At 36.2% G+C, this 27154-nt stretch overlaps 1 protein-coding gene across 4 annotated transcripts in view; it reads right to left on the reverse strand.

The window, feature by feature from the left end:
* LOC145277907 (sialin-like) overlaps positions 1 to 27154 on the reverse strand; it is a 1209741-nt gene that overhangs the window by 925374 nt on the left and 257213 nt on the right. For all 4 annotated transcript variants that reach the window (XM_080129960.1, XM_080129961.1, XM_080129962.1 and 1 more), the window contains exon 2: positions 8221 to 8290. The gene's annotated coding sequence lies outside the window, so the exon portion shown is untranslated. The remainder of the gene's footprint in view (positions 1 to 8220; positions 8291 to 27154) is intronic.

Consider the following 27154-nt stretch of genomic DNA (forward strand, 5'->3'; position numbering starts at 1 on the left):
ATTACAGATTGTACTTTGTCCAAGTAATGCAGACATGAAAAATGAAAGATGACCCTATAAAAATGCCACCCATAGAATCGTAAATAAAATTCATAATCCTTTCTATAACCCAACTATATTTAATACAAATAAACTTCAATATATGTATGACTTGTCCACCAAGTCTCAGTCATGTATATCCAACAGTCTTTGTTTAAATCACCATTCAATGATAAGCACACCTGAATACGACCTACAAAATTCTCACTCCTCTTTTAACGCTACATGCAGTGTTCCTCTTCAGTTTAGAGATTGTCTCAGGATTGCTTTAATAGATATATTTTAGATAATGCCAGGGTGTTTGGAGGTGTGTGTTGAGCAAAAAAAAAAAAAAAAAAGTGGTAGTAGGCAGGCAGGCTCGAACCCGTATTGCAAAGGAGGGAAAGAATGTAAAAAAAAAAACGTGACGTCTTTGCTGTTGCACCCCATTACCATACTGGAAGTGACGAATGTTTAAATTAAGGCTAGACAATCGAAAAGAGGGGTTGACTTTCGAAAATATCGGCGAAAAAAGCGACCTTTTCCCTGTAGAAAAGTTGTGGGCAAAGGAATTAATGTTTTTTAGCCAATTTTTCGATATTTGTCGTCCGAAGGGTCGAGCTTCAAAACGATACTGATCTCGTGAAAATCCGTCGCCTTTTAGGCAGACATACATACATACATACATACATACATACATACATACATGATGGCAGCAAATTTGTATTTGAACATTGCTATTACTTGATATAGCACAAAAAAAAAATGATATACAGAAACACGAAGGTGGCTTTTAAGCCCTGCCAAACTCTTTGGCACACATTGTGCAGACATGTGCGCCACTAGCAGCACGTTCTTGATGGTCATGTTCCTGGATATGACCTTAAACTATATCCAGTAGTGAGGCCCCAGCTTGCGGGCTTTGGGGAGTGTGGAGCCACCCTTTAATTGCCATTGCTTCCAGGTCTACTCTGATCCAGAGTGGTAGTACCTATTAGGGTCCCAACTATGGGTTAAATAGAAACCGACTTGAAAACAACAAATATATTCTATTGAAAAATGTTTTCTTCAAAATCTTTGTATTCTGCATTAAATAACCTGAAAAGGGTTGATATGCCGTAAAACAAAAACAACCAACCATCTTGATGGTCACTTCTATGTATAATCAAATGCCACTTCAAACCAACTGCTGTTTTGTATGTCCGCCCGTAGTCGACACAGGTTAGATCTGGCAACACAAGACTGCTTTGTGGCCCACTGCGCTGATGAGTAGTCTGGTGGCTCATCAACCCAGCTCTACTCAGACATAATCTTCCGCACACCTCACACTCCAGACCAATTTGATGCCCCCGCCCATACACTGCTCCTTTCACCCTCACTTTCCGGATATCATGCTTTAGCCGCTCATACTGGGTTCAATCTGCCTCAAACTTGCCCACACCTCCCCGCAAGGTCCTTCTCCACTCTCCATGATCCAAAGTAAGACTCTCCCAGGTTCTTTCATCCATCTCACATTTTTTTAAGGTGGGCCTCAAACAATCTTTGAATCTCATTTTAGGCTTTCGAGCCAGACGTCTTACCTCGGCAAGCTCGCCATAAAGGAGTTGTTTGGGAAGTTGACTATCTAACATCCTCACTATATGTCCACTCCATCTCAGTCTATGTTTGATAATGTGAGCTTCAATGCTTAGACATTGGGTCCGTTCAAGCACCTCCGCATCACTGACATACATTTGCCAACCCACGCTTAAGATTCGCCGTAGGCACATCTGGTGAAACCGCTTGAAATGTCTCAAAAACATACACACATACATACATACATACATGCAGACAGACAGATAGACAGGTGAGATTTATATGATAGATAATCACATAGATAAAAATCTGCGGTGAATGTAAAGCCCATTCAGGATCACACTTTCGGCTGATGTTAGATATTGACCAGGCAACGCCAAAAAGAGTGCTGGTCGTTGATTATTACGATTATTCAAGCAAAACATTTTTGGTAGCTAAAATATGTTTTAGGATAAAGAAAATATTTAGAATAAATATTTATTTACATTAAGTCAAGAATGTTAACTTAAAATAATGTTATCATAACAATTTAGTTGACAACTTAGAAATAATGACTAGGGCTATGACATCAGCATATTCATTTTATTGTTTTGACTCTCGAGTGTGTATCCGTTGATATCTTATATGCTATTTTTATAGAGTGATGTGGTTCTGGGTTGATTAACTGTGTCTAACTGTGTCGGATATATATGCGAGAGTCAAAACAATGGTAAGAATATTCTGTTGTCATAGCCCTAATAATGACATGTAAAAACATCAGGTCATTATCTTAGTGGCGTAGGGGGAGATGGTCTTTTTGAGATATGTGGAAGTTAAAGAGAAAATAGTTAGTCAGAGTCAGGAGAGTGAAAGAAAGAGAGACGGTCCAGAGATCGCGATGGCCCCGAGCAGAAGGGGTTAGAAATGGTAATAGTCAGAATCAGTATGCAACTTTTCAAACGAGGGGGGAAAAAAAACTTTGGAATAAAAGTTGCCAAAAATAAAACCTGTAACTCTGTCATTCTTGGGAAGAATTTTCATTGCAGAATTCCGTCAAGACGAGACGCAGGATGGACCAGATACGTTTCTCGATTGGGCAGATATTGAAACCTCAAATAATTGTTATTGGCCCTTTGTGTTATAAAGGTATTTATGTACGTTATTGCTCCATCATGAACTGTATTTAAATGTACATGCACACATAACGAACTTTAGACAGATGATCACACACGTATACACTTGCATATGGAAACGGCACTAACCCCATGTGGGTTTAACTGGCTTCCTCCAAAGGAGGAAGCTCCATGGGAGTATGAAATCCACAAGCGGTCCCCAGTCGCGTGTACATTCTCGTTAGGAGAAATGACGAGGTTACGTTTTTGCAACTTTTGCAAGGAGGTGTCGACGTCCTCCTTACATACCGCGCCCGAAGAAAGACACACTGGAATAAAAAGTTGCCAAAAATAAAACCCGAGGCTCTGTCGTTCTTGGGGAGATTTTTCATTACAGCTTTTCCGTCATGACAAAACGCAAGATAGAATAGGTATTTTTTCCCGATTGGCCACATGTTGAAACCTTAAATGTTATTGGTCCTATGTGTTGTCAAGGTATTTATGTATATTATTATCCCATCATGAACTCTATTTGAATATATATACACACATAACGAACTTTAGATGATCACACATATACACTCGTATACACTAGACAATGATAAAAACTCATAGATATATACACGATTTTCATCCCCCCCTATGTTATACAGACTCCCACAAAATTACACTAAGATGAACACCAAAGTGAACCCAATATCCTTGACTGATAATAAAATAAGGACTGTTGGACATTTATGACTAAAACTTGGTGGATAAGTCAAGCATAGACTGGAATTTATTTGTACCAAATATTGGTTGGATTGCAAAAAGGGTTGTGAATTTTATTAATGATACTATGTGCGCATTTTGGGGGAGTTAGCCTGTAAGATAAGCCAATAAAATTGAGTGCTTTGTTTGTATTGACTTATTGTTTTTTGTTTTGTTTTGTTTTGTTTTGTTGCTATAAAATTACAGATCAACACGCAAAGTAAAAACTTCTTAACAAGAGAAAACAATTGAAAAACATACATTTTTTCCCCCTACAAAAAATTCAATGTTAAAAAACCGCATTATCCATAATCTTGAAAATAGAATGTTCTTTTGAAGAATGTCTTTATCGATGTAACTCTATAATCTAGTAAATACGATTCGTTTTGATATTTATATTTTGTGATACTTTGGCTTTCAAGAAAAAAAATTCCAAGACCTAGTTGTTGAGAAAAGTACGAACGGACGAACGGACAAGGGTGAATTTACAGACCCACCCTCCTTTTGTCGGGGGACCAAAAAAGCAAAATAACTGGTTACATGATATTTGGGAATATTCATAAAATAAAGTATTGTTGGCAAGTATTATTTATATAATATGAAGTATTATTTATTTGTTGGCAAGTATTATTTATATAATATGAAGTATTATTTATAAAATAAAGTATTGTTGGCAAGTATTATTTATATAATATGAAGTATTATTTATAAAATAAAGTATTGTTGGCAAGTATTATTTATATAATATGAAGTATTATTTATAAAATAAAGTATTGTTGGCAAGTATTATTTATATAATATGAAGTATTATTTATAAAATAAAGTATTGTTGGCAAGTATTATTTATATAATATGAAGTATTATTTATAAAATAAAGTATTGTTGGCAAGTATTATTTATATAATATGAAGTATTATTTATAAAATAAAGTATTGTTGGCAAGTATTATTTATATAATATGAAGTATTATTTATAAAATAAAGTATTGTTACATGGTATTTGGGGATATTTATAAAATGAAGGATTTTTGACATTATAAATTACTAACATTATTTACATGTTTCGTTTTTTTTTGTGAGGGTTCTTGATATTTATCAGAAAGGACTTTATTGTCGCTGTTTGTTAGCCCCTTATTCTATTATTCTGGTGAGTAAAAAGTGCACTTTGGGTTTAATTTCATCAAAACTTTCGTTTCCTTAATTATGTCCTTTACTCCTTACGTTCCATGAACAGTGTTTCTGATAAAGGGGAAAAAACTGCTGTTTCCTGGGCTGGAATCTATTCATGTGACATTTATCGCTTTTGATAGCAAACGGTTTTTAGCTTTTTACATTAAGTGGCTTCATGCCTTATCTGGAGCGATTTCCATTTAAAAATGTTAGACGATTATTCTGTTAATCTTTTAAATTTCCCAATTCCTCACCTCCAACAGAACAAAGCCCAGAAACTGATCTAGTAAATCTCTTATTTCCCTTTTATCCCATGAGGACGATAGTCATCATCATCGTCGTCATCATATACATCATCATCATCATAGTCATCATCGTAATCATTGTCGTCATCATCGTTACTGTCGTCATCGTCATTGTCATTGTCATCATCTTCGATACCGTCATCAATGTTATCATAATCATTATCATCATCGTTTTCATCGTCATCATCATCGTTAGCATCGGCATCATCGTCATCATTGTTGTCATCATCATCATTACCGTCGTCATCATCATCGTTACTGTCGTTGTTGTCATCGTCATCATCATCATCATTATCGTAACTAACATAGTTTGTAGAGAGAAATAGGCAATATCTAAAGAAAGGGTGAATCCTATCCATACACAAATAATTACTTTCTACTGACAACTTTGTTAATATGAATGTTATCTGTTTGAGACGTGTATACACTTGTGTTATAAACATCGATCGATGGTTCAGGTTATAACCGCCACCTCATCGACTTCACGTGAATTTAAAATGGAAGATTTATTGATTAGACAGAGTGACAATCACAGGGAATCAAACATAGATATGTTATTAGATCTAAGTAATTCCATCAGAGAGAGAGAGAGAGAGAGAGAGGGGGGGGGCTTGGCCGCACTATTTAATTAACATCATGTGCCTGCCACCACTGTCAGTGGGAATTTTGGTACGCACACATGGGCAACGTCGTTTCCCCTTTGAAGGAAATCCACACATGCGCAAAAGATAACCGGAAACAACTATAAAAGCAAAAGACCTGAGCTGTTTCCTTCTTTTCGACTCAGCTCCTGAGCTGAGCGGTCGATGGACCAACCGGTCCCTTTCGGGGCACGCACGCCCACGCGCCTCACGTCCCCTGCTACTATATATGGGGCACAAGCTAGTATGTACACTTTACACGCTTTCTATCTCCATGGCCTGGATTGATTTTCTCACTCTCTCTCTCTCTACAACAATAGACTTTCCTTCTTACCAGTTAACAGCGAGAGACGCACGCCAAACTGGATTGACTTTCTCACTCTCTCTCTCTCTCTCTCTCTCTCTCTCTCTCTCTCTCTCTCTCTCTACAACAATAGACTTTCTTTCTCACCAGTTTACAGCGAGAGACACACGCCAAACTGGATTGATTTTCTCACACTCTCTCTCTCTCTCTCTCTCTCTCTCTCTCTCTCTCTCTCTCTCTCTATACAACAATAGACTTTCCTTCTCACCAGTTAACAGCGAGAGACGCACGCCAAACTGGATTGACTTTCTCTCTCTCTCTCTCTCTCTCTCTCTCTCTCTACAACAATTGACTTTCCTTCTCACCAGTTAACAGCGAGAGACGCATGCCAAACTGGATTGATTTTCTCACTCTCTCTCTCTCTCTCTCTCTCTCTCTCTCTCTACAACAATAGACTTTCCTTCTCACCAGTTAACAGCGAGAGACACACGCCAAACTGGATTGATTTTTTTACTTTCTCTCTCTCTCTCTCTCTCTCTCTACAACAATAGATTTTCTTTCTCACCAGTTAACAGCGAGAGACACACGCCAAACTGGATTGATTTTCTCTCTCTCTCTCTCTCTCTCTCTCTCTCTCTCTCTCTCTCTCTCTCTCTCTCTCTCTCTCTCTCCCTCTCTACAAAAATAGACTTTCCTTCTCACCAGTTAACAGTTCGTTTAATTCAATTTTACACGTTGTTCGTTTCTTCCTCAAAACAATTCATTTTTCCTATTTTGTACGACTGGGGGATATGTATAATATGTCCACTAAGCTGCTCCTTTCGTTATGTAACAAAATAAAAAAAAACGTTCATTATAAATGAGAGTTCAGAGTGTCCCAAGACTGTTATAGGTTTTTTGTTTCAAGAATAAAAGAAAGATAGAAAATGTCTCACACTGGAAATTTTTTAAAAAGAAATTTTTTTTTTTTAAAAAGACAAAACAGAAAACATGTGTATCAATCGGTATAGAAATAAGAAATAAACAGGGAGAGTTTCTATTTCATTATGGAAATAGAGTGAAAAATTTATTTCCGAATTCATTTTGGATGAGGAGAGTTAGGGTTAGGATTTACAAAGTGTTATATAATTCATTCATTCATTCAAGTGATGTCCTAGCTGGTACAGGCATTGACGGCTATGATTCTCCATCTATCTCTCTCCCTCGAGACATTCATGAATTCATTGTTGCTCACAACTCCATTCACGTTGTTTTCTTGAAAGTGTTTGATGCACTGGCACAGCTTTCTTTGCAGTTGTACGCACAGTAGGTTGCAGGTTCTTTCTCTCCATGGTATCCACACTGGGTGATTGTTCTGACCATTGTACCAAAAGATATCTTCTGTCAAGCACAAGATACAAAATCATGAACAGAAATGTTCCTGATTGCTTCTGTATTACATCAAACACCTGCTTTCCATGATCTCACGTTACCCTGAAGTGGGTACTCGACCTTGCTCAGGGGTCTTCCACAAACTAGCAGAAGGAAGGGGGTGGTTAACTTTTCCTTTTGACAGTAGTGTTGTCTCTCCACTCTATACAGCGCCTAGGATTCCTAAATGGTCACCCATCTGGTATTAGCCAGGCTCATCATTGCTTAACTTTGGTGATCTGGCGAGAACCGGTGCGTCAATATGATTATGCTGTTATATAATATCAACCTGAAATTGAGATTATCCTTACGAACCCACACTCATTCACCACCACGGACAATAAAGATATATTATTATATTTTTGTGTTTAAAACACGGCAGAAATATTTTTTTTTTAATATTCAAAAAAAAAAAAATTGACTAAAATCATATTCTTTCACATTATATTTTAATTTTAATTAAATTAAATTTATATTCAAACTAGCCTGAGTGCCCGGCGTTGCCCGAGTGTTTGGAGGTGTGTGTTAAGCAAGAAAAAAAAAGTGGTAGTAGGCAGGCAGGCCTCGAACCCATACCGCGAAGGAAGAAAAGAAATGAAAAAAATTAAAAAACCTGACGTATTTGCCGTTGCATCCATCACCAAACTGGAAGTGGCGAAGGTTTAAATTAAGGCTAGTCAGTCGAAAAGAGGGGATGACTTTCGAAAATATCAGTGAAAAAAACGACCCCTCCTTGTAGAAAAGTGTCCAGTTGACAGTGAAGGAATTTATGTTTTTAGCCAATTTTTCGAAATTTGTCGTCCAAAAGGTCAAGCTTCAAAACGATACTGGTCTCGTGAAAATCTGTCGCGTCTGTCGAAATTTTTAGACAGACATACAAACATACATACATACATACATACATTTAAACAAACAGGTGAGATTTATATTATAGATAACAAAAATTCTTATACTTACCAACTGAATGTTGCCCACAGAAACCAGAAAAAACTTTTGTTTGGCGTTAATGAACTTGAAGATATATCGACTGAAAAGGATTTAAAAAAAAAAAACAATTAAAAGAAATAAAAAAAAAATACTAAACATTTAACAGAATCAGACCATTTTGGTTTTTTCGAACTATTGTTCTCATCTTGAGTGTTATTTTCACAACATTTCAGTCAGTGTAACCTCCAACCTTCTTCAGGTGTATCTTCTCAAACTCAAGAATCTTCCTATCAAACTCAGGTATCTTCTTGGCATAGGGAATAAAGTACTTGGTAAAATTCAGGTGTAAGTTACACTCTTCTAGAGGTTGAAGGTTCAATCCTCAGTATGGACAACACTCAAAATCCAATTGCAAATCAGTTAGAACTTCTACCCAATCATGGCTGATGGAACGAGAGCATGGTACCCTTGTGGACTAGATAAAGGGTTCAGTTCGAAATTTCGAGCAGATTTTCGAGTTGAACAGAAAGAGTTCTGATTCGACAGAAAGATTCCTGAGTTCGACAAGATACTCCTGACAAAAGTCAGAGATTACATCAACTGAAACGTTGTAAAAATTCTAGTGATGGGACGATTCCGAAATTTTTCCCTGATTCCGATACAATTACCAATTCTGTACTAAATTCCTGATTCTGATGCAATTACCGATTCCGATTCTTCATAAATCTCTAAATATTTAATTATTAAAGTGTTTTTTCTTTTTTATCCCGATTACTGTAAAAACACATTTTAAATGTGCCTATATTTTATCAAACGTAAAAACACACTTGTGAGGGTGTGATCTAGAGATTATAGTCTTACTGGAAGTTTAAATCAGTAAATATTTATTATTTTATTATTACTACAAGTATCGGAAAATGGGTATAAATTTTTCCGATTCCGATACCCCAAAAAGCTCCGATTCCCGATTCCAATTAATCATCCCTACACTAAAAATAACACTCAACATGAGAACAATAGTCCAAAGAATACAAAGAATATGAATAATCAATTCTTATCTCAAAAATTCAGAAACATAGAATCAGACCAGCAAAAAATATTATTTAGATTTCTCTTCTCATCTTGAATACTAATCTCCCAATGTTTCTTCCTCAGGTGTATCTTGTCAAACATGAGAATCTGTATAGAATTTCCGCAAGGATCCATAATACAATAGATAAACCTTCTAAGTAATAATCAGTTTTAAGTAACAATTTTCTGGGTTCAATCTTCAGTGTGGGCGATACTAAAAATACAATTACGAATTACTTAAGACTTCTACCCAGTCATGGCTGACAGAATGAGAACAAGCTGCCCCTATTGATTAAATAAAGGGCTCAGTTCAAAATTCCATTCAGATTCCAGAATTCTATAAGATGAACCTGAGGAAGGTCGGAGGTGACATCAGCCGAATCGTTGAGAATAAAATCCAAGATAAGAACAGTTGTTCAAATAAACCATATAATCCAAATTATTCATTCTCAGCTTAAAATTCTGAAACATAAAAAATATTTGCAAATGCTAAGAAAGAATATGTTAATTGAAAAAAAGAAAAAAATATATTCAGTATAAGATTATATAAGGGATTCTTCGACCTCCATCAGATGCCCTGTAATCTTTCCATTGACAGAAAACAGTTAAATGTCTTTTCACTCGTTGAGTCACAAAGAAAATGGGTAATCATGCAGTATAGTGAACATCCGAGAAATCAAATCAAATACATATAAAAAAATAGAAGAAAAATAGATGATGAAAGTAAAATTTAAATAGATTATAATAGTTATTGAGCCATCACGTTCAAGCAAAAAAAAAAAAAAGAAAAATCCTTAATCCATGAGTTTTCAAAGATATGCTCTTTTCATCAGAGGATAACATTAAACGTGAAAAAATGCATCACTGGATAGGATTGACTTTGAGGTAAAAGCTTGGCCAATGAAGAAAAAGGTGGCTTTGTGGCTAGGTTTGGATCTCAGGACCAGCAGGAATTATCATCCCTACTCTGATAATTGCATAAGCATGAAACACTATTGTCTGCAGGTATTAAGAATAATTATTATTGAATTATAATTATCAAGCCCCTTTAAGAATGCTTAAGGGAGGGCACTATCTGTGGAATTACAACTAAGGCAGTCAACTAGCATTTAGGTAATGTTCACGACTTCCGCTCGTTCGAACACTCTAGATCGTCAAATGTATTTGCCTGAATTCAACATTTAATAGTTCTTAATCCCCTTCATTCCGGTGGCAATTGTTTGGTGGCCCTGAGGTAAAAGCTTGGCTAAAAACTAGCTATATACTAGCAGTTCAGCCCGGCTTTGATAGGGCCCTGTGTACTGTTCATAACTTTATATGCATATGTATATATATATATATTAAAAAGTTTAACTCATGTCCAGGTAACCTACATCTAAAATATCTAGTCTATAGACCCAATTATTGGCGGAGGAGTTTGTTAGAGTCTGCAAAGGTCAACTCTTTTTAACTTTGACCCCTTGGCAGCCAAATTTTCGGCCGAAAGCTGATTAAAAAACTTGCCCCATGTCTGAATACACTTTATGTAAAATTTCGAATATTTAGAGCAAAAATTATCTGAGAGGTCAAATTTCTTTTAACTTTGACCCCCAATTTTGGTCCCTTAATATTTATTGTTTTAGGCTCAAATGAAGTTTAAAAAAAAGTTTGATCCAGGTCCAAGTAATATACATCTAAAATTTCAAGTGCTTAGACCCAAAATTGGCGGAGGAGTTTGGTAGAGTTTTCCAAGGTCAAATCGACTTGACAGCCAAATTTCTGGCTGAAAACCGATTAAAAAGATTTTCCCAAATCTCCATACTCCTTATGTCAAATCTGGAGTCTGGAGTCTGGAAATTGGCATGAGTTTAGTAGGGAAATTTACACACGCAAACACAAACAATTTTACTTTTATAGATATATAGATATATAGATATATACTTTTTTCGAGAAATAAAGGCACTTTTATATATTTTCAAATTCATGCTATTCAGTTATACATATTTTCACTTAATGTTTATCCTTTGATGCAAAGTGCATATCTTTGAAAAATTATGGATTAAGATTTTTAAATGTGATAATTCCTTGCTTGAATTTGATGGATCAATAAAAATTATGTTAATTTATTCAATTTTATTTCATCATCAATTTTTCCCATCTTTCTTATATATATTGGTAGAAGCACCTTAGGCAATTAGCAGTTAACTAACCCCTTCTTAAAGGGCGAAACAGTAAAGCCTGGAAATGTAAACCTCTTAGAACTTACAAGGACCATACCTCAAACCGACAGTGGGTAAGCCACATTTAATAATGGCCCAAACTGACGACCTGATTTTGATATTCTCGCCATTCAATGATATGTAGGGTGACTTTGGTGATCATCTCATCAGTAGGAGGTTGTTGTGGCCTTGCAGGGCCGATAATAATCAATACAAATGCAGTGGAATAATTAACAAAAGTGTATATAGAAAGTATGTGTCCGATTCTGTGGCCATAACATTACCGATTTCAATTTCCTTTTGACCTGCATTCAATTGTCACCTTTTCTATTTGTATCCATCTCTGAGACCGAAAATATACAACGCCGGGCCGAAATGCTAGTATATCTATAAAAGTGAACGTGCCTGTGTGTGTGTGTGTGTGTGTGTGTGTGTGTGTGTGTGTGTGTGTGTGTGTGTGTGTGTGTACATTTCCCTACGCAATAACTCTGTCAATTTTTAGTCTACAGACTGGAAATTTGATGTACGGAGTATTGAGATTTGGAAAAATCTATGTGATTGGTTTTCGGCGAGAAATTTGGCTGGTAAGGGGTCAAAGTTCAACGATTTGACCTTTGAGAACTCTATCACACTCCTCCGACAATTTGGGGTCTAAACACTTGAAATTTTAGATTTAGGTTCCGTGGACATAGATCTAACTTAATAACTTCATTTGAACCCAAAATGATAAATGTTAAGGGGTCATAATAGGGGTCAAAGTTAAAAAAATTGACCGTTTTGTTTTTGTTTTTTTTGCTCAGCATACAACTCCAAACACCCGGGCAACGCCGGGCACCCATGCTAGTATATATATATATATATATATATATATATATATATAAAAGTGAACGTGCCTCTGTATCTGTCTGTCTCTGTATCTGTCTGTGTGTCTGTGTGTGTACATTTCCCTGCAATAACTGTCAATTTTTAGCATACAGACTCGAAATTTGATATACAGGGTACTGAGATTTGGCGATTAAAGGGTCAAAGTTCAACAATTTAACCTTTGAAAATTCTACCAAACTCCTCCGAGAATTTTGGGTGTAAGCTCTTGAAATTTTAGATATAGATTCCTTGGACCTGGATCTAACTTAATAACTGATTTGAGCCCAAAGCAATAAATGTGAAGGGGTGATAATAGGGGTCAAAGTAAAAAAAATTGACCGCTTTCTTTTTTTTTTTTTTGCTCAACATACACCTCCAAATACCCGAGCAACGCCGGGTTGAAATGCTAGTATATATATATATATATATGAAAGTGTCTGTGTGTCTGTCTGTGTGTCTGTGTACATTTCTCTACGCTATAACTGTCAATTTTAAGTCTACAGACTCGAAATTTCATATACAGGGTACTGAGATTTGGGGATATCTTTGTGATTGGTTTTTGGCCAGTAATTTGGCTGTTAAGGGGTCAACGTCCAACGATTTAACCTTTGAGAACTCTACTAAACTCCTCCGACAATTTTGTGTCTAAACACTTGAAATTTTAGATATAGGTTCCTTGGACATGGATGTAACTAAATAACTTGATTTGAGCCCAAAACAATAAATGTTAAGGGGTCATAATAGGAGTCAAAGTTTAAAAAAAGACCTCTGCGGTCTCTACCAAATTTTACATAAAGGGTATTCAGAGATAGGCAAAGCTTTTTAATTGGATAGGGTTGAAAATTTTTAGTTACCAATATATAAATGTATGTATGTATGTATGTTTGCATGTCTGCCTAAAACTTTCAACAGAGGCGACGGATTTTACCAAGATTAGTTTCATTTTAAAGTTCTACCTTTCAGACGACAAATACCAAAAAATTGGCTAAAACATTAATATCTTCACCTTCAACTGTGCACTTTTCTACAGGGGGGGGTCGCTTTTTTCGTCGATATTTTCGAAAGTCATCCTCTCCTTTCGATTGTCTAGCCTTAATTTAAACATAAGTCACTTCTAGTTTGGCGGTAGTTGTAACAGCAAAGATGTCAGGTTTTTCCCCGTTCTTTTCCTCCTTCGCAGTATGGGTTCGAGCCTGCTTTCGTACTACTACTTTTTTTTTTTGCACAACATACAAATCCAAACACCCGGGCAACGCCGGGCTGAAATGCTAGTATATATAAATGTGAATGTATCTGTGAGTGTGTATACATTTTCCAACGCAATAACTCTGTCAATTTTAAGTCTACAGATTCGAAATTTGATATACAGGTTACTGAGATTTGGGAAAATCTTTTTGATCCGTTGTCGGCCAGAAATTTGGCTGTGAAGGAGTCAAAGTTCAACGATTTGACCTTTGAGAACTCTTCCAAACTCCTCCGCCAATTTGGAGTCTAAACACATTGAATTTTAGATATAGGTTCCTTGGACATGGATCTAACTTAATAACTTGATTTGAGCCCAAAGCAATAAATATTAAGGGGGTCATAATAGGGGTTAAAGTAAAAAAAATTGACCGTTTGTTTTTTTGTTTGTTTTTTTTTTTTTTTGCTCAACATACACCTCCAAACACCCGAGCAACACCTGGCTGAAATGCTAGTATATATATATATATATATATATATATATATATATATATATATATATATATATATATATATATATATATATACGTTTTATTTTTTTATTACCGTATCTTTCTGTTAAGTTACATTATTGTTTCAGCTACTCAGTCGTTTTTTTGGCCGTATGTAGCTTCCTCAGACTTTTACAGAAATATTCGCTATTTTGGGATGAAAAAGTGAAAGAGTGAATGAGGCCCCCCTGACCTCATTGACTCTTTCAATCTTTCATCCCAAAATAGGGAACATTTCTGTAAAAGTCTGAGGAAGCTACATATGGCCAAAAAAAACCCTTTAAAACTATATAAATAAATCTTATTTAATTTTTATATTCTTTTATCATTCATTGAAAAACTACTTAGTCAGTAAGTCATTTAATCGTCTGCAATCTATGCATCAACAATAATTCACAATAATCTTAATGTTAATTTAAAGGATCATCAGTTGTTTACCATGAAACACTGTTTCGGGGATTTAATATACACATATTATATATATATATATTGTCGCCCTAGAAAAGAGGACATGATTCCATTTCCGTTTGATGAAAAGCGGTTTTCTTTTCTTTTTCTTTTTTTTTTTTGCAGACTATCTACTAGTTGGTTAGTTGTGTACAAATTCCAAGGCCGTTAGGAGTCTTCTATCTTGTCTGAAAGTGACACATTGTTCAACGAGCGAGATCGGAGATGCGCCACTATACAACTCCTGCTCTCTATCAATCCAAGTTATGACAACAGGACCATTGCCATAGCAGGAACGTTCTCCGAGTGATGAAAACAAAGCTTCTGGCAACAGTTATGGTCTTTGGTATGGTTTCAAGTGAGGGCCACATCATGCCACCTCATATTTTCAAAGTCGGCTTGAAAGTCAACACCAAAGTGTACCTGGGTGTGGCAGCAGGACTTGGCACAAGCCCACAAGTCGAAAGAGACCCAGGCTTGGTTTCAGAAGGAGTGCTACGATCTTGTACCCTTCTTTCACTGACCCTCCCGCCGTCCTCTCCCGACCTGATCCTACTGGAGTACTTAGTTTGGTCATATGCCAAGGACATCACCAACATGACCTCCCACAATACCAAAGCCAGCCTGATTGCCGTCCTCCACTGAGTATTCGCCAAGCTTCCACTGGTGCTTGTGAAAAAGACATCTTCCCAATTCTAGACCCATATCGAGGCGGTGATTGAGGCTAAAGGCAGCTACGTTGAATAGATACTAGCTCTACTACATAATCAAGTTACCTGAATTAATTTTTTTAAATAAAAGTTTGAAAATAAAGCTGTAGTGTTGTTTTCTTTAGGACAACAACTTTATCAATCTACCCTGTACATATACATGCATGCATATACATACATATACATACATATATGCATGTGTGTGTGTGTGTGTGTATATATATATATATATATATATATATATATATATATATATATATATATATATATATATATATATATATATATACAGTGATGATCATATTTATTGGCACGGTAAAATAAAAGTTAAATTTTGTCTAATAAATTCTAAAAAAGGGATTAAATTAAAGAAAATAACAAAGTATATTATGTATTTTTAACTGGCCTTTCCGATGCAGCAATCGGATTTTAGAAAAAATAAATAACAAAGGAACGACAAACATAATTGCAAAAAAACCCTTGTTCAAAATTATTGGCACGGCTTTGTTTTTCTTTTAGTATCAGTATAATATCAATCAATTTCCGGTTTACGTGCTTTCTGAACTTTTTTATAGCCATATTATGCTTGTTTAACGCTAATTCAGTGAATAATATTTTTTCAGATAATTTTTAGATAGCGATTTATTTAAACTATAATAAGTGACTAAATTATAATTTTCAATCGCCATGGTTAAAACTAAGGAACACAGCGATGACGTCAGGAAGCTTGTTGTAGCATGCCATACCAATGGGGAGGGCTATGATAAGATTTCAAAGAAGCTAAACCTTCCCAAATCCACTGTTAGAGCCATAATAAACAAGTTCAAATCGCAAGGCCACGTTATGAGTTTAGAGGGTAGAGGGAGAAAAAGGATTCTTTCCCCAAGAGATGAACGGAAAATTGTTCGACAAGTAAAACAAAACCCAAGGATCTCTGTTGGGGAGATTGTTGATGAACAGAGCACCTCTGGAGTGAATGTATATCGACATACAGTTGGTAGAGTTTTGAAGAGAGCTGGTTTAAAAGCATGTCGTCCGAGAAAGACTCCCTTATTGAAGCCTATGCACCTGAAAGCAAGGCTAGCCTTTGCAAAACGTCATATTGATAAAGATGTTGCATTCTGGAAACGTGTTCTATGGACTGACGAAACGAAAATAGAGTTATTTGGCCATAATAAAGTGTCTTATATTTACAGAAAATCTGGCGAGGCTTTCCTGCCTAAGAACACCATACCCACAGTGAAGCACGGTGGAGGCAGTTTGATGTTTTGGGGATCCTTTGCTGCCTCTGGACCAGGGCGACTTGTTAAGGTCACAGGTAGCATAAAAAAGGAAGATTATGTTAAAATATTGGATGAAAACCTGAAAGACTCTGCTAAAGAGCTCTCACTTGGTCGTCGTTGGTGGTTCATGCAAGATAATGACCCAAAGCATTCGGCTAAACTGACTAAGAAATGGCTTGAGGACAATCATATTAATGTTTTGGAGTGGCCATCACAAAGCCCAGACCTTAATCCAATTGAAAATTTATGGAGAACATTAAAATTGAGGGTAATGCAAAGGAAGCCTAAGAATCTTATTCAATTGGAGGATTATTGTCAGGAAGAGTGGGCTAAAATTACTACTGAAGAGTGCAACAACTTGGTTGTAAACTATGAAAAGCGACTAAGGAAGGTAATCAAGGCCAAAGGCTATACAATTGATTATTAAATAAATCGTGCCAATAATTTTGAACAAGGGTTTTTTGCAATTATGTTTATTGTTCCTTTGTTATTTATTTTTTCTAAAATCCGATTGCTGCATCGGAAAGGCCAGTTAAAAATACATAATATACTTTGTTATTTTCTTTAATTTAATCCCTTTTTTAGAATTTATTAGACAAAATTTAACTTTTATTTTACCGTGCCAATAAATATGATCATCACTGTATATATATGGGGAGAGTGCGTGATAAAAATAATTAATCAATAATGATCTGCATAAAGGTGAACAGATGATAAAAATTCCTCCCTCCGCAGTAAATTCGGAAATAACGAGGTTTTAGCATAATATGTATCCGATGTTGCTTTTTTGACCTTTCCGTGCAGATTTTCTAAATAATCAATTGATATTAGTGAAGCCTCGAGGAACCAATAATAGACACCAGAGGAAAACATGGGAAAATGTAGGGAAGAAAATCTGACCTTTTTATTAAGTAGAAAACTTTTCAAAGTAATAAATAGATTTCTTGAACTTGTGTTAGACTGTAGCCCTCACTCGAAAATTCTTTTCCTGGCCCAAGGGTCAGGATTAATGGTGTGCGTACTGATTATGTTCAGGAGATTATCCTCTCTTATGCGACCAGATCAGGCGGTCTGAAGATATCGGCTTTCTGACCTAAAATGCATCAAACATGGGTGTTATTGGTTTTTCCTTTCCCTTTTGCAAAACTCAGTCATGTTCTGCAAAGCCAAAAGCAAAAACGTCCTTTCTCTACAAAACAATCACACCGAATACCATGATGTATAATAATATAAGATACTAGCTGGACCCGTTTCTTGGCGTTGCCCGAAGAGATATAAAAGGATGCTAACTAACTGAATTACTAAACTTTTTATGTTTGCACGTACGTGTTCATTCCCACACATCCTAATGGGAAATTCATCCGAAACCTTGTTTCGTGTTTGCATATACATGTGAATTGATATTAATAGCATTTGATATAATTTATTTAAATTTCATAAATTAGTGAAATTTTTCGTTTTATGAAGCGCTAGGTAAATTAAGAATGTAAAAAAAAAATGTTAAAAAGTTAAAGTAAAACAACTGAACAATGGGCTGATGATATGCCAGCATCAAATGAGAATTTCCCATACCATCATAACCACAAAAGAATGATTAAATATTTATGGAGAATTGTTGGAAAATGTTAAAAAGCATTACGTTTGGATTCTTTCTGCGAACGAGAAATCCTTCTAGACTGAGGTAATTTTATTAAACATCAGGAACAATTTTTGTGTTTCTATGTACATGTATATTACTTTTCCTCATAGATGATGAAAAATGAAACCGTCAGCTCCGAGGTTTTCCATTAAAAGAGCAATAAACGCCCCTCAGGTTCAAAAATTAAAAAAAAAGAAAAAAAAAGAAAAAATTAAATCTTATAAATAATATTTTAAAATGCAGAAACCATTCAATTTTTGTTGCCTAATCTTTCATTGAGAATTCCCCAGAGATTGAGTTAATGATAAATATGCCTGGAATAAGTATTTTTTAATTCTAAAAGTATTTGCTTTTTGTTATGTCTAGGAATTCTTCCTAGACTGAGGTAATTATGAGTCAGTTGTAAATAAGTATTTTAAAATGTTGAAACTGTTTGTTTTTAGTTATCTCTAATGTTTGTCTGAGAAGTCTTCCTAGACTGAGGTAATTATTAATTTGATTGAATTCAGTGACCCTCATAAAATGTTTTTTCAGCACATGGAAATATGAAAATGCGAAACTAATATTGTTTTTACATTATGGACGTCTTAAAACAACGTTCTTATGGTGTAACCATTTGTAAGATGTATATACGTGCATGTATTGTTAACAAAAATTAATTAATATTCATAATTTCAGAATTGTTTTGATATTTATTCACGATTAAATGAATTTATATATAAAATGGAGTTTTCATGAAAAATGCAGATTTTGTAAAATATATATATTAAAAATTGTGAACAAAGTATAATATAACTGAAATGTTAATATTTTATCAAGCTGAAGTAAGCAACTAGTTCTTTTATCGTTTACAGTGGTTTTGAAAAACATCTCAGAAATACAAGTTTATCAATACATGTCTACCTCTAAGACATGCATTAAGTTCATTCCTATCCAGTTAGGTACTTAACAGCCAAAGTATGGACTCAGAAGCAAAGCGGCCTGCATTAAATAACTGTGTCTCCTCCTAGATAGTTTTGCAACGATTAATACGAAACTGAACCGATACTCCTTATGCAAAATGTCCTATAATGAAAATGGAAGCTATAATTATTTTCCTTTAATAATAGACACATACTTAATACCTACAACTTCAACTTATTTGCATCTATTGAAAACCTGCCCATATGTCTATTTACCTAATTACACATGACGCAAAACTTACCTACTGTTTTATCCATACTGTATTGCACTTACATCTTAACCCTCCTATCATCTAAAATATACAGAGATTGGGCACCACTCTTAGTTCAATTTTTAATATATACTCATACTGTAACGTTATCCTATACCTAAGCTAACATATAAATAAAATAAAATAAAGGAAAAGCCTCAAACCACATTAATTCCTTTCTAACAAGTCTGCTTACAAACTTAGTTGCTTACACTGCATGAGCTTTATTTACTCTCTTTATCCAGTAACAATGAAATAGCAATGTCCCTTAATCACTTTGAGGAGTGTAACTATTCAGCAGATATATAACCTCTACAAACTAACCCAATAATATTAACTAACCATGCGGGGTCGCAGAAATACCTGGATTAGGACGCAGGCGCGGAGCAAACCCTCTCAGTGCTGACAGACCCAGTAGATCTTCCCAGATCATCCGTCTAGGAGAAGGAAAACTCTGAAACTAAACCAAAGGGGATGGAGGCCTGTTCAGTCTTGGATGACACCCTTCCTAAAGATGGTGACTCAAACAAATTACCGGTTTGCAAACCTAAACTGCTTAAGGAGTAGATAGGCTCTGTCTATCGCCCGGCTTCCATACTCCTTCTTTGCCTATTAGTCAGGTGCAGAGACGCTATCACAGTGATTCGACAGAAACACACAGTGGTAAATCTTGTTTCTTGTCTAGGGCAATGAACGCCGTTTTCCCCACTCCCGACACATCCAACCCCTCAAAGCTGGGCACTTGGGAGTGCTTGAGTACCACATATGCCTGTGCAATTAGATTGGGTTAACCTTCTTCTGATGGGTTGAGGGTACCGGATTGACAGTTCTTGGCTGCTGTTTCCGACTGGTAGTACAGGCGCCCTAACTCTTTGGTAGCACTTAGAGCAGCTGCTCCATCAACAGTTGTATAATATCGGAATCTTTGTAGTGCCATGTCGTGCATGGAAAGGGACCCTGCACTCATCCCCGGTGGGCTTTCCTGAGGCCACAATCCTAATTGAAGAAAGGTAAGCTGATGGTCTACTTGTATTGCATGTGTGAAACTCTGCATAACCTCCTGTTCAGCTCCCCCTTACCTAAACTGAAACTCTTGAAAAAATATGATGACAGTACAATCTAAAAATAAGCTTAAACCAGGTTCAGGGTCAAACAAATCCAATTTGCCTCCTCCCTTGAGGCTTGCATTCACGAACATCCGTGGGATTAGAACTAATTTAGCTGATGTTGAAGCATTTCTCCTAACAAATACCCCGGATATCTTAGCACTAAGTGAGACTAACCTACACTCCTCCATCCCCTCTAACTACTTTAACATGCCTGGATACCTCATACTCTGCCGTAAGAACTCTGACAGACATATGCACGGACTTGGAGTTTACATTCGTAATACCCTTCCCTTGACTAGAGAAACAAACCTAGAATCGGATGATCAAGTGCTTTAGACTTAACATGCAACACAACATTAGCTATTTTTATTTTCTCTACCGCTCTCCCTCGAACCAGGATTGCACCATAATAAACAATGTCTCTGACAGCATAGATACAGCACTCTCCCTCGACACTAGTGCACGAGTACATGTATTTGGTGACTTCAATGTCCACCACAAAAACTGGCTTGGATTCTCTACTTACACAGGCGCAGCGGGCAGCACAACACATAGCTTCTCTATATCTCACTCCCTATCACAAATCGTTACTTTTCCAACCCGTTTTCCTGACCAGCAAGAACAACATGCATCATTTCTAGAGCTGTTTTTGACTACAGTTCCCAATGATTGTATAACGAATGCCGACAGCCCACTTGGGAATGCTGACCATGCAGTGATAATGGTTGAAATCGCCCTAAACTGAAGAGCCAAAACTGAAGAGCCAGTGCTCAAAACAACGAGATATTATAAAAAGGCTGACTTATCAGAGATGCCCTATGGGAAAATATTTTTTCTCTTCTTGCTGAACAGTGCGCAAATGAGACCACTAAATGGTTCAAAACTGCAATTGAAGGACATGTCCCCATACAGAAATTTTATAGCAAGCCCCACTCTCCACAATGGTTTACTTCGACTTGCGCAACTGTCATTGCTCAAAGGCAGCATGCATTCCGCAGATTTAACCGACATAAGTCCAGTTCAAACAGACAGAAATATATAGAAGCTAGAAGTAATGTTAAGAAAGAAATAGCGACAGAATTTACTGAAACCACTAAAAAACGCATTGAAGCGCAAAAATTAGGAACTCATGACTTCTGGAAAATCTACAACAGTGTAGTAAATAATGGGCAATCAACAATTCCCCCACTAACCAACAATCACGAGGTTGTTTGCTCAGCAAGCGAGAAGGCTAACATGCTTGCCAGTCAGTTTGCCTTAAACTCCACACTGGACCCTCTCGACCATCCCCTACCTGACTTTCCTATGCAGATAGATGCCACACTAGACGATCTGAAAATCACCCCTGCTCAGGTGCATGCCATCATAAAAAACCTTGACACTTCAAAAGCATGTGGGGCTGATCTCATCCCAGCTGCGCTATTAAAAATGTGCTCAGCCTAAGTAGCTCAGGAAAATTAGATCATACGGTATCACTGGTAGAATAATAAACATAATTAAATCCTTCTTAGATAAGAGAAAAATCCAGGTTGTCCTCGATGGTCGTACATCTAAACAATATGATATAAATGCGGGAGTGCCCCAAGGGTCTATCATTGGACCTCCGTTGTTTCTAATATTCATAAATGACCTCCCTGACAAAATTGCCTCTGAGATGGGTATATATGCTGATGACACCACACTCTATAACAGGCATGACAGGAAAACAAATGGACACATATCTAAAGAAATGGCAGAAACACTAGTGGATGACCTCCAATCTGTAGTGGAATGGGGACAGAAATGGATGGTCACGTTCAATGCCGCCAAGACTAAACTGTTTTACTTCAATAATTACAAGAAACCTTCTCTACCACCAATAGCAATGGCCAACGACTTTTTATCTGAGAGTACATCTTTCAAACTTCTTGGCCTAACGTTCACAGGAAACATGAGTTAAAACAATTACATTGAAAGCATTGCCAAGGCCGCTGCGAAGAAAGTAGGCTCTCTCTACCATGCTAGAAAAGTAGAGTTGTTGCCCCTGATAGTAGCCCCTACAACAAAGTGGCAATGTGCCTTCTTTGGGATGAAAATGTAATAAAAAAATAAATAAATAAAAAATAAATAAATAAAAAAAGATTCTCAATAATAATTTAATGACAAAGAATAAAATCTTAAAGATAAATAATAGAAATGTGAGTAAGATTCAAGTTCCATCTGTGTTGGTTTACACTTAAATCAGCTGTTGTTTGTGCTTTACGATGTATGTCCTGGAAAAGTCACTTCTGATTAATGTTTACCAGTTATAAAATATATCTGCAATTGTAGATTGGTGCAAAACGGAATAAAGAATTTTCTGAAAGAGTTTTGTAAATGTCGCACAGAAATAATATCAGCAACGATAGCAAAAAATGAATGCGTGGATGCAAAAACAAATCTGGCGACTAGTGAAAACCATAGAGAATACATTGGATAATAATGGTCTTAATATCATAAAAAAATACTTGTTGGTGACAATTTAAAAATCGTTCAAAACAGACCAGAATATTCCTAAAAATTAACTTTTTAAAAGTAAGTCTTTAGTTAGTACTCTATCGCATTTTGACCAAAGATATGATTATATCTGGACGGTATCGTTTTGCATCAAGTTCCTGGAAGACTTCGGAATAGGAAATGTTATTTCTTTTGGACATTTTGTTTTATCTGGATACCGTCGGTATTAACCAGCTAAATATTTTGCATTTTTATATTATCCCCCTCCTTCTTGCCCAATTCCACGCCATCCCCGATGGACAGCCAACCTAAGTTCATAGGACAGTCATGTTTAAATGTTCTTCTTATTTTGGGACTTGAGAAATACTTTCTGACAATCTGAGCAAAGATAACCACAGAGATATTTTCTTTTTGTGTTCGCCCCCTCTTGGTCTGTTGACTATTGTATGAAGATTCCTTTTGGGATATAATAAAAAATATTCTTTATGTATAAACCAAAGATTGTTAACGCGCGTTTTGTCATTTTTGACATCCATATGCGCCATTTGCTTATTTCATGAAGACAGCTGACCAGAACCACAAACAACGCGTAACTAAGGGGTTGTAACTCTTATGGATGACACATCTTTTTGTTTTTTGACAGCTTTCTATTCTAATAGTATCTTCCCTCAAACATCTAGACTTTGGAATTCCTGGTTGTACTAATATACAGAAATTTAAATGTAACATAAACCGACATCTTGTTAATCTTTTCTAGACATGGTCCCAAATAGTAGGCTTTACGTCCAAGTGCTGATATACCTTGTTAGGGGTTAACGTGAGTAAAATAAATAAATAGAACTGGTTGAATGTATATATGATTATATTTATCATAAAAGTGAATGTTAAACGTAAGAAATAATATACATGAAAAGTAATTATAAAATGCTGAATAAGTGTGGGAGGCTGGTATATGGATCTGCAGAATAGATTTCCAAATAGGGGTCAAGGAGTCGGAGTCGGAGTTGGAATTCTAGGAGTCGGATTTTTACCATCCAACTCCACAACCCTGGTTAGTAATAATCCTATTTGTTTTCCTTCTCTTTTTTTTTATTATCAATGTGTCGTGAGCAATGTAAAAATTGACATGCAATAGTCACGGATTCTGCACAGGGGACTTTGCCTAGGCAAGGTTACTCCCAGCCCATAACAAGCCCAAAATCAGCATCCATTCACCCAACCAACCAGCTGCATGATTGATTAATGATTGTAATCAGTACTAATCAATAATCAATTAAGAAGAGGAATCTTTGAGATACTTTTTTAAACGAAACAATCAATTATTCCTAACAGAGTGACCTCCTCTTTATGGGTCTGATAATCATAATTTAATAATTAAATATCTTATATCCACAGACAAGCACTTGTTTCATCTTTTAAAGATTCATCAGTGTGGTTAGATAAACTCATCTACGACTGCATGGATTGAACCTTAGACCTTGGGACTGATAGCTCAACACCTATATACATTCGCCATATGTATAGCCTTATTGATTAACATATGGCATAATAACATTGACACACCAGTTCTCACTAGATCAACAAAGTTAAGCAATGTAGAGCCTGGCCGGTACCAAATGGGTGATATTGCAGAAGGCTAGGCGCTTTATATATGCACCAAGACATGTAAGAAAGCCTTCTACTCCAAGTTTCTTTCCCAAAACTGTTAGACTTTGGAACTCCCTTCCGGGATTCTTCTCTCCCAACTGTACTGACATGCAGAAGTTCAAGTCTAATGTAAACAGACAGCTTGTTGCTCATCTCGCTACATAGTATCCCTGCAACTTATGTCACCGATAGTAGCCACCCTACATCAAAGTGGCAATGTGCCTTTTTTAGGGTGAAAATAGAATAAAAAATAAAAAAATTTGGTTAGCTCACTAAATTAAACAGCACATGTAACATGTATTATATGCATTTTTAGCCTAAGAGAATGAAACGTGGAAGATGCTGTGTAGCTTAATTGCAATATATTTTCATAATTTACTCCTTAGCTCTACTCACGTAGTGAGCACTACTGAAGTAAATACTAAACATTGATATATAAGAAATTATACCTCCTTATAACATCTATAATATAAATCTCACCTGTCTGTTTAAATGTATGCATGCATGCCTGTATGTATGCCTAAAACTTCTGACAGAGGCGATGGATTTTCACGAGATTGGTGTCGTTTTGAAGCTCGACCTTTCGGACGATAAATATCGAAAAATTCTCTAAAACCCTTAATTCCTTCGCCCTCAATTGGGTACTTTTCTATGGGGAGGGGTCGCTTTTTTCTCCGATATTTTCGAAAGTTATCTCCTCTTTTTGATTGACTAGCCTTAATTTAAACCTTTGTCCCTTCTGGTTTGGCGATGGGTGTAACAGCAAAGCCATTCCGTTCCCCCCCCCCCCGTTCTTTCCCTCCTTCGCAGTACGGATTCGAGCCTGCCTGCCTGCCTACTACCACTTTTTTTTTTTTTGCTCAACACACACCTCCAAACACCCTGGCAACGCCAGGCACCCAGGTTAGTTTTATATAGATTCATAAATTAATATATATGTATATATATATATATATATATATATATATATATATATATGTATATATATATATATATATATATATACTAACGGGGATGCACTCAGCTTTGCCCGGGCATAAATTATGCTTAAATTTGATATTTTAATTCGTCCATATTTCGTATACATTATTATAGAGTCGTGATTTCAAAAGTAAAAAAAAAAAAAGTATTTGGGTGCCATCAGCTAGAATCAAAACCGAAACTGTAGCATTTAAAGCTGGTGACGTTACCACTGTACCAATGTGACACGCATATGAGCTGATTAAAAATAAACTAAGATGAATATACAAAATGTATAACGATTTTTTCAACTTTGACCCCGTTTTGACTCCTTAAAAACTATTTTAACCAGCTAAAGAAACATAAAAGAATGGTCCATAAAAAAATCCAATCATTTTAGGCCCCTAACAACTTTTAGTTTCAGAGGAGATAGAATTTGAAAATATGGAGACAGACAGACAGACATATAGTCTTTTATTTATATGCAAATAAAAAGCCCCCCCGCCCTCTTTGGGTTGATCACTTTGTAAATATATTTTCATCCATCGCATATTCAAGCAATTAAGTGAAGCCCACTATTAATTTGTTTGTAAACAAACTTATGGTTTGAGCACTGTAAGCGACGGCGGGTGTGGATTTAATACACATTCAAGGAGAAATATTTACAGCACTGATTCGTGGCCCAATGGTTAAAACAGCCGACTCTCAACTCGACGGTTGTAGGTTCGATCCACGGCTGGAGAAAGGTGTATGCGTAGCTGCACAATGACAAATATATATATATATATATATATGATGATTGCAACGTCCTGTCAGACGAGTGCCACTCTCTCAGACACTTTAAGTCTATGAGCCCAAATGCCTGAGGGAGTATCTATACAAAGATAATGTTACAGAGTATGTATGACAGCTAAGTCTCTCTCTCGGTTCAAAATGTTGAGATCTAGCAACAAGCAAGAGCAAGATAGCCAGCAACAAGTCAAACTGCAGACCAGCTTAATGCGGGTACTGGTCTCCCGCTTTATGGTTTTTTATATCAGAGATTTGCTTCTCCTAGAAAGGTTGCCTTCACCATGGTTTACGGGAGCCCGCTCCACCCCAACACACATATACACACACACAAATATACACGGTGCTAGTTGGTCATTGACCCAGAAAAAGGGTTCACTTGCCCTTTGGAAAGTCTTGTTTTTAATCCTTCAGGGAGACTAGCCGCCCTCCTCACGAAACAAGTCTGGTGGGGGAACCAGTTTAGTCGCCGGTGACCCGACCATGAGGCAGGTAGTACTAGGTTATATGGTACCAGTAGCATATGACATGACCTAAGAAATATATATATATATATATACACAATGAATTTATCAAAGAATATATCTTTCACAAAGCAAACTTATAAAGATAGGGAAAGCTCAGAACTGTTAAGAGAAGCAATTAAATATATTAAATAAATTATATGAGTGTCCACTTGAAGGGGAGTGAAACCTACGAATGCTTGGAATTGCTCTGTTGACCTTCCTGTTAAAGAATTTTTTACCTGGATTTTGCTCTAATCCGGATTAACTTTAAGGATTTTACCAGGATTTAAAAGGATTTTACCAAGACTTAATTCTCCACA

This window comes from Euprymna scolopes, chromosome 6, assembly GCF_053919585.1.
Source record: "Euprymna scolopes isolate OS-2025 chromosome 6, ASM5391958v1, whole genome shotgun sequence".
NCBI lineage: Eukaryota > Metazoa > Mollusca > Cephalopoda > Sepiida > Sepiolidae > Euprymna > Euprymna scolopes.